Below are 10,285 nucleotides of genomic sequence, written 5' to 3'. Positions count from 1 at the left end.
GGTAATTACTAACAACGGTAAAATATAACCAACGGTCACTAACGGTAAAAACTAATCACTACACTAGTAACTTAGTAAAATAAGGGTTCTCACTAATTATTAAAATAATTCTCACCAAAATTACCATTTTACCCTTACTCGCCAAATGACCAAAATACCCTTCTAATATGGTAATCCATTTAAATGCACCCGATGACAATAAAATACACACAATCACAATTAATCACACACAAACACACAATAAAAGTAATTTAAATAAAACTAGCTAAAAATCGGGCTGTTACACTGAACGCATTCTCAAAGAGTATGCTACTCCTTCAACGGAAGAGCCACAAGCTATTATCGTGTACCCAACGGTTGCGGGTAATAACTTCGAAATCAAGCCTGCACTACTCAATTTAGTGCAGCAAAATCAGTTTTCTGGATCACCCACTGAGGATCCAAATCTTCATATTTCTTCCTTCCTTAGACTCAGTGGCACCATAAAAGAGAACCAAGAAGCCGTAAGACTTCATCTCTTTCCCTTTTCCTTAAGGGATAGAGCTAGCGCTTGGTTCCATTCCCTAGAAGTCGGTTCCATCACTTCATGGGACGATATGAGGCGAGCATTCCTTGCCCGATTTTTCCCCCCATCTAAAACCGCTAAGCTTAGAGATCAAATCACACGTTTCAATCAAAAAGATGGGGAATTTCTCTATGAGGCGTGGGAGCGTTTCAAGGAAATGCTTAGACTTTTTCCCCACCATGGCCTAGAGAAGTGGCTTATAGTCCACACGGTTTATAATGGCTTGTCATATACCACTAAGATGTCTGTTGATGCAGCTGCAGGTGGAGCTCTAATGAACAAAAACTATACAGAGGCTTACGCTTTGATTGAAGACATGGCTTAGAATCACTACCAATGGACCAACGAGAGAGCCGTCACCACTCATACTCCCTCTAAGAAAGAGGCAGGTATATACGAAGTCTCTGAATATAACCACCTTGCTGCTAAGGCGGAGGCATTAACCCAAAAATTTGAAAAACTTAATGTTAATGCTGTCACACCTTCTTCTGCACCCCCTCCTTGTGAAGTCTGTGGTATATCCGGTCATATAGGTGTTGATTGTCAGTTAGGTAGTGCTGCAAATATTGAGCAACTGAATTACGCTCAATACAACCAAGGAATGAGGCCAAATCAAAATTTTTACAAAAATCCTCAAGGTTCCTATGGACAAGCAGCACCACCCGGCTATACAAACAACCAGAGAGCGGCTCAGAAATCAAGTTTGGAGATTTTATTGAAAAATTGCATTGCTAATCAAAATAAAAATCTTCAAGAATTGAAAAACCAAACAGGATTTCTGAACGACTCTCTCTCCAAACTCAATACCAAGGTTGATTCTATCGCCACACACACCAAAATGCTTGAGACCTAAATCTCCCAAGTGGCCCAACAAGTGGCCACCTCTTCTCAAACACCAGGAGTCTTTCCTGGTCAACCTGAAACAAACCCCAAAGCCCATGTCAATGCTATTTCTCTTGGGGGCAGTAAGTTAGAAGAGACCATTACTAAAGCCAAAAGTGTCAAGGGAGAGAGTGTTAAGCTTCTAGGTGAGAAGGATGCGATAAAGAAACCATTTGACAAGAACAAGGCCCTTAACCCATTAAGGCTTACTAAGCTCAATTTGGAGGCTCAATTCACTAAATTCTTAAACATACTTAAAAAGATTTGCATTAAGATTCCCTTTGCCGAAGCTTTGTCTCGCATGCCTCTATACGCCAAGTTTTTAAAATAATTTTTTTCAAAGAAAATGGCTATAGATCACAAAGAGACAATAGCTTTAACTAAGGAAAGTAGTGCAATCGTCAAGAAGCAACCCCAAAAGCTTAGAGATCCAGGTAGTTTTGCCATCCCTTGTGTGATCGGGAAAGAGACCGTTGACAAAGCCTTGTGTGATTTAGGAGCCAGTGTTAGTTTGTTGCCTCTATCCCTCTTTAAAAAGATGGGAATAGGAGAGTTGAAACCTACCGAGATGATATTAAAGTTAGCTGATCGTTCGGTTATCCCGATAGCTGGATACGTTGAAGACACCCCCGTTAAGATAGAAGGGATATACATCCCAACTGACTTTGTGGTTGTTGACATCAAGGAAGACCACGATTGCCCTATGATCCTAGGAAGACCTTTCCTCGCTACTGCGGGCGCTATAGTTGACGTTAAGAGTGGTAGGATAGTTTTTCAAGTGAGTGAAGACATGGTAGGATTTGAGTTTGAAAACATTAAGGAAGGTCCCGCCCTTTATTATTGCAATATGGTCAAAGAACATGATGTGAAAGAACGTTTTTTAGCGTCGTCTACACAATACAACATCTTTGATCCTTTCTAATGGACACTTTCTTTAACGTCAAGCTAATGACTATAAAGAAGCGCTTCGTGGGAGGCAACCCACGCATTTAACTGCTTTTGTTTTGTTTTGTTTTTTTTATTTTAAGTTATTTTGTAGGTAATTGTCCGAGTAGAATTCAAGAAAACAGAAAATTTTGAAGCCTCGTCCTCCAGAACCTTGGCACGGCCCGTGCTCACACTGGCACGGCCGTGCCAGGCCTTGACACACCAAAATCAACCAGTGCTCCAGAATGTTGGCACGGCCCGTGCTAAGCTTGGCACGGCCGTGCCCGATATCAGGTAGGTATTACCACACCTTTTGGCCTTCTTCTTCCTTCACTCTCAAACACAAACATCTCTCTACCTTCAACCTTCTCTCTAAAACCTCCATAACCATACAACCTCAAACCTCCACACCCACCCTAAATCTCACCAATTCCCAAAATTTCTCCACCCAATCAATCACAAACACCATTCCAATCATAACCCACCATTTCAAAATCAATTTCATCCATCCGAACAACATCACCTAAATTCGTAACCCTCATAAACCTAACCCAAAAACCAGAAATTCTTCACCAATCTCCATAACCCAACCCCTAAAACCCACTTAAACCTTCACCACACCACTAAACCAAACCTTTTTCCACCAAAACAACCCATACCCAAACCATCACCACCACCACACCAAAAGCAAGGTCAAGGCAATGGCTTCAAAGAGAAGTGGTAAAGAAATTGCAAGCTCATCCGGGGGCCCTCCCCCAAAGAAGAAAACGCAAGCCAAGAATCATGGCATCACCTTCAAGGACAACAAGCAAAGGGATAGGTACAAAATTCTAATCTCTAAACATTTACTTCCTTGCAGGTACCCTGATAACCATGACTTGAATAAGCTAGGAATCAAAGATAATGTGTTTAATCTGCTAGAAAGGTTAGGATGGGTTGATATGTTGAGACCTATGAGAGGGTATGAGAATTTCACCTACGAATTTTTAAGTTCTATTGTTTTTACGAAAGATAGGTTGAATTTTGATAACCCTAACCGTAGAGTTTCTTTCCGGCTTTTGAATATTGATTATGAGATGTCTCTTCAACACTTCTGTGATGAGATGGGCTTCGCAAATGCGGGGTTCATCCACGACTCTTGGGATCAAAATTTAAAGCCGGTTGACTATCAACCCGCCGCCTTTTGGGAGCGCATTACAGGTCTTGACCAGTTTAACGCACGTGCCAACAAAGCTAGCAACATTCACAACCCCGTACTTAGGTACCTTCAAAGGGTTATGGCTTGCACCATTAGGGGAAGGACAGAACTAGGAAACACTAGGAACGATGAACTCTTCATGCTTTGGGCTATGCTGCACAACCACCCCGTTAACACTTGTTTTTACTTGCTTGACTACCTTTCCCTTATAGGAAATAGGTCCGATAGTAGGGGAGAAATAGTAGTTGGTGGTATCATAACATACATAGCTAGGCGGTTCGGCGTGAGTGAAGACCAAGGGATAAACAAGATTGAGGGTAACAATAGACTAAACATAGAAACCCTTATCTCTATGAATTTCATAAAACCTCGAATCCCCTTTGTTTATACACTCAAGCTCAATGTGCCCACTTTGATTTTATTGCCTAACTCATCTCGAACTAACACCGAGGTGGAAGAAAATTTGTTGTATGTTAATGATGACCCACAGGTGCACATAGAACAACATAATGAAGAAGCAGAAGGTGCACACTTGCACCAAGAAGAGGAAGGTGCACAATTGCACCATGATGAGGAGCACCATGACCCTGATGACGGTGAAACACATGAAAATGCAAGATGGGCATGAATGACTACCGAGGTCGAAAGGATAAGCACCGAGCAACAAAGGCAAGGTGTTGAACTAATGGGAATAAGGAACATGTCCAAAGGGGCAACCGCATATCCGAAGAAAATAACCAAATGCTTCGGAACATGATGCACCACTTTCACCTCCAAGGTCCTCCATATGGACCTCAATGATAAAAATGTGAGCTTTCCTCTTCCTCTCTTCCCTTCTTTCTCTTTCTACTCCTTCTTCTTCTTCTTCTTCTTCCCCCTCTCCTTCTCTTTTATTTTTCTTTTATCTTGAATCATTGAGGACAATGCTTCTCCTAAGTGTGGGGGGAGCCTAATAAAGTGTCTTTAGTCGTAGTGTTTCCAAACTCCCTTGAACTTTATTCTTTTGTTTTGTTTTATTGTAAAAGGCATGGTTAAGTAGCTAATTTTTATTGAAAATATCATGACACAAAATTTTCATTGTCTCCTCTCATTTGATTGATTCTTGTACATGAAAGCAAACTCTTGTGTTTTAAGTCTTCTTGATATACCCACATCTTGTTTTAAAGTGAATAAAATTCTCCAAATGAGAAAAACACAAAATTGCTTCCCTTGAGTAAATGTATGAATAGGTATTTTAAGGAAACGCGTTTTAATCTTAGTGGTGGATTAACCTTTAAAGATTCTCAAAGTGCCAGTAGTATAAGTTAGTATAAGGGAGCTCATAAAAAGCCAAAAAGCCAAATAAATTCCAAGATCTCATCATTGAATCTAGATTGGGGAAGGAGGTAGGCCCTCCGACTTCCTACGTGAAGATGATTGTTATCTTGAGGAAAAACTTTAAAAAGCATCATTGAATCTAGATTGGGGAAGGAGGTAGGCCCTCCGACTTCCTACGTGAAGATGATGTTTTAAGGGATACCATTGAATCTAGATTGGGGAAGGGGGTAGGCCATCCGACTTCCTACGTGAAGATGTTGTTCCTTAAATAAAGAACTTAAATGTGCAAATGGCAAAGAACAAAGATTCTCAAATACTCCCATCTCTCTTATATGAATTATAGAAGGAATCTTTCTTGGTTGGTTTAGTGCTAGGATTAGACCATGTTTCCTCATAATGCCTATCTTATACAGGAGCAAGAAAAGGGTCGGACTTCACACACACACTCATTTGAAACTTGATCGTTGGGTTGAACAAAAATTACAAGAAATGCTTGAGTTTGTGATTAGTGTACATTTGGGATTTAAGCCCTTGAGGAGACATGTGCTTTGATTGAATTGTCATTTGATAAAATTGTTTGTGCTACTATGTTTATGACTTTTGCTTGAGGACAAGCAAAGATTCAAGTGTGGGGGAGTTTGATGAGTCATTTATTGACTATTTTAATATGCTTTTTAGTTTAGTTTTATTTAGATTTTATTTGATTTTATATTAGTATTATTTCCTTTTTAGGATAGTTTACTTTAAATTGCATTTTATTATATTTCAGGAAAGAATATTGGATGGATTGAATCTTGGAGCAAAAGAAAGGGACTTGGAGCCGATTGTGTAACGCCCACTTTCGTTTAATCGTTTATTTAATCGAGTTTAGGCGATTATATTATAATTATATAATATATGCATGATTTTGATATGTTTTGATGATTTACGATGATTTTGGTGATTTGATTGATGACGTGATAAGTTATGAATTTTGAAGGCTTTGATAAGGATATGAGATTTATTTTACTGTTAAATAAAATAAAGATTTGAAAATAATATAATATATTTAGTTGAGGGCTGTTTTGATATTTCAGATAGTTTTGGGGGAGAAAGTGAGATAAGATAAGTAATTAAGAGGAGATATAAAAAGGTTAGACCTAGTTTTAGAAAAACATTGTTGTACGTACGTTTTTTGGAGAAAAAGGGAGAAAAAGCCAAGAGAAGAGAAACCAAGAGAGAGGGCTGCGATTTCTGCAAAACAAGGTAAGGGTGAGACTAATAATTCAATAATGTTAATTGTTGTAATTCTGATGATTAATTGACAAAGTTAGGATTGATTTAGAAAAGTTTTGGAATTAGGTCAAAACCCTAAAATTGATGATCAAACGGTAAAACTTGATTAGATTGATGTAGAAACCGTCCTATAGCCTTAGAATATGTTTAGGATGGATTATGGAATCAAAATTAGGCTTTGAACCATGTTAGTTGATGGATTTTCGAGAAAACCCGTATTCTGCCCGAGCCTCTGTTCATCGCTCGCCTTGGCGAGGGATGATCCTCGCCTCGCGAGTGATGAACTTCATCGCTCGCCTCGCGAGCCCTTTTCCTTCGCCTCGCGAGTTCCCTGGGTACCGCTCGCCATAGCGAGCAACCTTACTCGTCATAGTGAGCTAAGGCAGAGAGCATGTTAGATTTCGTGTTTCGACCTTTTTAGTTGGGTCTTGAGTGCCTTTGAGTGCCTGAACATACCTAGTATTGATTAGGAATGAATGTAGGATCAGAGGGAACCCAGAACAACACTAGTTTGGGAGTTGAGTGGTACTCGCCATGGCGAGTAAGAACTCTCGCCTCGCGAGCACAACCAGAATGTAGTTGCTTGAGTGTTTGTGCGATCTATGTCGCACGTGTTGATCACGAGTGAACCCCTACTTGGTAATGAGACCCAGTGATGTCGTTAAATGCAGTCTGTAGAGTTGTTTAAGATATGTTGATACTAATTGAACATGATCTAATGTATTGAATAATTACGCAAGATATGTAAGCTTGATTATGATGCAATTGATGTGCTATTGATATAATGATATCATCCTGTTATGTGACTTGTTTATGCTGCTTCCGTTATTTAATTAAGTGCATATGGTATATGATGAAGTTTAGCTCCAAATTATTGGATGCATGTTGATATGTTGATTACGGTGTTTTGTTCATAAGAGTCCATGCATAGCATCTCATTGAGCTTAGTCCTCACCACGATTATTAGGAGCTTTGTCCTCCGCACTTTTTATAGGAGCTTTGTCCTCCGCACGATTAAAGTATATTAATACTTATGATGATGATTGGTACCACATGCATATAAGGAGTCTAAGAGCATTGTCGCATTGTCATGATTAAGATGCCGTGTTGATAATGATTGTATATGTGATTACGTGATAAGTGTTTATCAAATATGTTATGTTGTTCATGATAATTGAATATATGATTACGTGATAACTGTTTAGCAATTATGCAAGGATGTTAAAGAAATGATTATGATGTTAATTTATGATTCGCAATTACATTGATTAATGTTATTTTGTTATGAAATCTCACCCCTTCTGCTTGAAAATGTTGCCCTTCGTATGGGTAGCTTGCAGGTGATCGTGCTTAGTGTGCAGTTGCCGTCGTGAGTGGCCTTGCCTTCACTGTGTCGTCTAGGTCGCTCTGATACGTAACGGGATGGGGTTTAATGTTATACATGCTTCATTCTCTTACGTGATTAATATGTTATTTTTATAATGTTATGGATTACGATATGAACTGTCTTGATGGGGCCTACGTGCCAAACTGATTTATGGATTATGAATTAAATTCCGCTGCAATGTTTACGACTTTGGGTTAAATTATTATTTAACTGTTTTGGATCATGTTATATGTGATATCCCGTTGTTTATGATGCTTACTCTGATAAATGTTTTAAGAAATTTGTATATTGGGAAAATGGGGTGTTACAATTGGTATCAGAGCAGGTCGGTCCGTCCGGTCAATTAGAGAGTCGTGTCGAGTCTTAGTAATATTTATATTACTATCTTATGTTGTTGTTGCTACTTTTGTAGAATATCAGAATGGCTGGAAGAAACGATGCTGCGTTAGCTGCTGCTCTACAAGCTGTTGCTCAAGCTGTGGGACAACAACCTAACGCAAATGCTGGTGCGAATGCTGAAGCTAGGATGTTGGAGACGTTCATGAAGAAGAACCCTCCAACTTTCAAAGGACGTTATAACCCTGATGGAGCCCAGACGTGGCTTAAGGAGATTGAGAGGATTTTCCGGGTTATGCAGTGCACTGAGGATCAGAAAGTGCGGTTTGGTACTCATCAGCTAGCCGAGGAAGCTGATGACTGGTGGGTTGCTCTTCTGCCTACCCTTGGGCAGGAGAGAGTTGTTGTGACTTGGGCTGTGTTTAGCAGAGAGTTCCTGAGAAGATACTTTCCGGAAGATGTTCGCGGGAAGAAAGAGATCGAATTCCTTGAGCTAAAGCAAGGAAACATGTCTGTGACAGAGTATGCTGCCAAGTTCGTGGAGCTTTCAAAGTTCTACCCGCACTATACTGCTGAGAATGCTGAGTTCTCGAGATGCATCAAGTTCGAGAACGGTTTGAGGCCCGACATCAAGAGGGCGATTGGGTACCAACAGCTGAGAGTTTTTCTGGATTTGGTTAATAGCTGCAGGATCTATGAAGAGGATACGAAGGCTCACTACAAGATAGTGAATGAGAGGAAGAGCAAGGGACAGCAGAGTCGTCCTAAGCCGTACAGTGCCCCAGCTGATAAAGGGAAACAGAAGATGGTCGATGATAGGCGGCCTAAGAAGAAGGATGCTGCTGAGATTGTGTGTTTCAATTGTAGTGGGAAAGGCCACAAAAGCAATGTCTGCCCTGAGGAAATCAAGAAGTGTGTCCGGTGTGGCAAGAAAGGTTATATTGTAGCCGATTGCAATCGTACGGACATTGTGTGCTTTAATTGCAATGGAGAGGGTCACATTAGTTCACAGTGCACTCAGCCTAAGAGGGCGCCGACTACTGGTAGAGTCTTTGCTTTGACTGGGACTTAGACAGAGAATGAGGATCGTTTGATCAGAGGTACTTGCTATATTAATAATACTCCTTTAGTTGCTATTATTGATACTGGTGCTACGCATTGCTTTATTGCTTTCGATTGTGTTTCTGCTTTGGGTCTTGAGTTGTCTGATATGAATGGAGAGATGGTTGTCGAAACTCCAGCTAAGGGTTCGGTGACTACTTCTCTCGTATGTTTGAAATGTCCTTTGTCTATGTTTGGTCGTGATTTTGAAATGGACTTAGCTTGTCTACCCTTGAGTGGTATGGATGTGATTCTGGGTATGAACTGGTTAGAGTACAACCACGTTCTCATTAATTGTTTTAGCAAGTCAGTACATTTCTCTTCCGTTGAAGAGGAAAGTGGTGCAGAGTTTTTGTCTACTAAGCAGCTGAAGCAACTAGAACGCGATGGTATCTTCATGTTTTCATTGATGGCTTCTTTATCTGTTGAGAATCAAGCAGTGATTGATAGGCTACCGGTGGTGTGTGAATTTCCTGAAGTTTTTCCAGATGAGATTCCTGATGTGCCTCCAGAGAGAGAAGTCGAGTTTTCAATTGATCTTGTTTCTGGAACGAAGCCTGTATCGATGGCACCTTATCGTATGTCTGCTTATGAGTTATCTGAGTTGAAGAAACAGTTGGAGGACTTGCTCGAGAAGAAGTTTGTTAGACCAAGTGTTTCACCTTGGGGAGCGCCGGTTTTGCAAGTAAAGAAGAAATATGGTAGTATGCGGTTATGTATTGATTATCGGCAGTTGAACAAGGTAACTATCAAGAATAGGTATCCACTTCCGAGAATTGATGATTTGATGGATCAGTTAGTGGGTGCACGAGTTTTCAGCAAGATTGATTTGAGATCAGGTTATCACCAGATTAAAGTAAAAGATGAGGATATGCAGAAGACAGCTTTCAGAACGCGTTATGGTCATTATGAATATAAAGTTATGCCTTTCGGTGTGACCAATGCACCTGGAGTGTTTATGGAGTATATGAATCGCATCTTCCATGCATTTTTGGATCGGTTCGTAGTTGTGTTCATCGATGATATTTTGATTTACTCCAAGACAGAGGAAGAACATGCTGAGCATCTGAAGATTGTCTTACAAGTGTTGAAAGAGAAGAAACTTTATGCCAAATTGTCTAAGTGTGAATTCTGGTTGAAAGAGGTGAGTTTTCTTGGCCATGTTATTTCCGGAGATGGTATTGCTGTGGATCCGTCTAAAGTCGAAGCGGTATCGCAATGGGATACTCCTAAGTCAGTTACAGAGATTAGAAGCTTCTTGGGTTTAGCTGGTTACTACAGAAGATTTATTGAAGGG

At 40.1% G+C, this 10,285-nt stretch overlaps 1 non-coding gene across 1 annotated transcript; it reads right to left on the bottom strand.

Annotated features, from left to right (window-relative positions):
- Window positions 1–644: 644 nt before the first annotated feature.
- LOC120576226 (small nucleolar RNA R71) lies at window positions 645–751 on the bottom strand. Its single transcript, XR_005642303.1, has one exon. It is a non-coding gene; the product is annotated as a small nucleolar RNA R71 (small nucleolar RNA).
- Window positions 752–10,285: the final 9,534 nt, after the last annotated feature.

The sequence above is a fragment of the Medicago truncatula genome, chromosome 6, assembly GCF_003473485.1.
Source record: "Medicago truncatula cultivar Jemalong A17 chromosome 6, MtrunA17r5.0-ANR, whole genome shotgun sequence".
In the NCBI taxonomy this organism is placed as follows: Eukaryota; Viridiplantae; Streptophyta; class Magnoliopsida; order Fabales; family Fabaceae; genus Medicago; species Medicago truncatula.
The sequence above is the reverse complement of the archived record's forward strand: the minus strand, read 5'-3'. Positions and strand labels throughout refer to the sequence as shown.